This window comes from Canis lupus, chromosome 19 (genome assembly GCF_048164855.1).
Source record: "Canis lupus baileyi chromosome 19, mCanLup2.hap1, whole genome shotgun sequence".
Classification (NCBI taxonomy): Eukaryota; Metazoa; Chordata; class Mammalia; order Carnivora; family Canidae; genus Canis; species Canis lupus.
Genome location: NC_132856.1, coordinates 11,037,208 through 11,039,196, shown reverse-complemented (window position 1 = coordinate 11,039,196; position 1,989 = coordinate 11,037,208).

Sequence of the window (1,989 nt, the reverse complement as noted above, 5' to 3'; positions counted from 1 at the left end):
TTTCTGCCAGAACCAAGGGGACTCATGGCCCTGGAGCTAGTGACCCCTGGTGCCCAATGGGAACGGTGTCCCCTTGGCCCCGCTTTATTCCCGCTGGATTTTTCTCCTCGGGTTCACACATCAACAGCACGTGCAGGTCACTGGGCCCCAACCTCTAACATACTTAAGGCTCCTTTTTTATCCCAAAATGACACTCACGTATAGTCCACTGACATCCCACGTTTTTAAACACACACACACACACACACACACACACACACACAAAGCGACTTAATGCCCAAACTGAAATATAACAGAGAAATGAGAAGAAAGTAACATCGAAGTGCACGTGGGGCGCTTCGTGAAGGCGCGGCCAGGACCGCGGGGGGGGCTGTACCCAAGTCGTCCGGGATTTACTGGTTTGGGCTCTCCGGGAAGTGAGAGGACCGGAGCCATCTCAAGCCACGCTTGCGCGGCAATCAAAGAACAGAGCTGAGCACACGAGGGAGCACTGCGGCCGTAGCCACCGATGAGGTGTCGTGCCACGAAGCTCCCCGTGAATGCGGGCGGCAGGGCGGGGGCAGGATCGGGGGTCTGCGAGTCACGGAAGATGTGAAACAGGCTGCACTGCACAGATTGCTAGACATCCAGGTCGCAAATGCCGGTGGCGTCACTTCCAATCACGGCGACAACCAGAAACCGAGCCCTCCGCTTGTCCAACGCGCCCAGGGGCAGAAGCACCCCAGTGGAAGGCCACGGAGGCAGGCTGTCGGGACACCAGGGAGGTGCCACCACCCCCCCCCCAGGCTTGCACACGACAGACAGAGCTTCAGGAGGCAGAGGAGGAAGGGGTCTCGTCGTCCAGGCGCCGCCCCGGGGCCAAGGACCGACCTCACCTGCCCTCAGCCTCCCCACATGCAGAGCGCGTGGCACTGGCCAGGGTCAGCTGGCGCGGGAGGCAGAGTCTGAACATGGAAGCCTGGCCGGGTCACGTCCCCTTGATTCTCAGTTCCCCCTCGTCTTCCATGCAATGGCAAGGGGGCTGGACACCCCTCCAAATGCTGCTGCTCCTGTGAGCAAGACGCCAGCAGAAGTTTGGCCAGACTCAGGTGGGGGTGGGGGCAGCAGTAACTGAACAGGATACGGGCATCCCGAGGCTGGGGCGCAACAGGTGAGGGTGCAAGTGCTCATCGGCCTATCATTTGTCACCAGTGCCCCAGGGATGGCCTCCCATTTCCCAAGCTTCCTTCAACGAGGCCCCCTGTGTCCACATCCTCCCATACCCAGGGAACAAGGGCTGTGGGCAAGAACTGGGGGGCCACGGGGGCCCAGGCTGGCCCCATCAGTGTGTGGCAGTCCCCATCCGGGTGGGGTGCGGATGGACTAAGATGACAGGGGCCTCAGGTTACCCCCAACTTGGTGCACAGTGGCCCACTTGGCCCCCAGAGCAGGGCATTCAGTCTGCAGAGAAGAGAACCCCCTGCACCCACCCAGCCTCGCTGCACAAAGTGGGAGCTCCCATGAACACATGACTGGGCGCACAGGACACCCAGTTCACGTCCCACTGATGTGCAGGTTCTAAGGTTGGCACGTGAAGAACCAATGTGTATCCAGAATCGCTCTCCAGAACCTCCCCTTGCAGAGGCAACATGTTAGATGCCAGCGCGCAGACCTTCAGCCCATCCAACTCAGCAGCGCTCTTCTCCAGCTGGGAAACACATCTGTTTCTTCAGTTGGCTGTGCATGACGGCCACTGCCCCTCAGAACCGCCCCAGGGGGTGGAGCCCAGGCTGCATGGAGAGGTGGCTTGCAGGTGTCCCAGCCAGCAGCCACTATCCACGGCCAGACCTCAGGGTGAACCAGCCTCCCACCAATAACCTCAGCTGCCCCCACCTGCTCCAGAGCCCACCCAGCCTTCACATCTTCCAGGTGAGATCCCAGATATCACAGAGCCCGACATAAATGATCTCCACTGTGTATCTGAAATCCTAACCCACAGAGCGGGGGCGG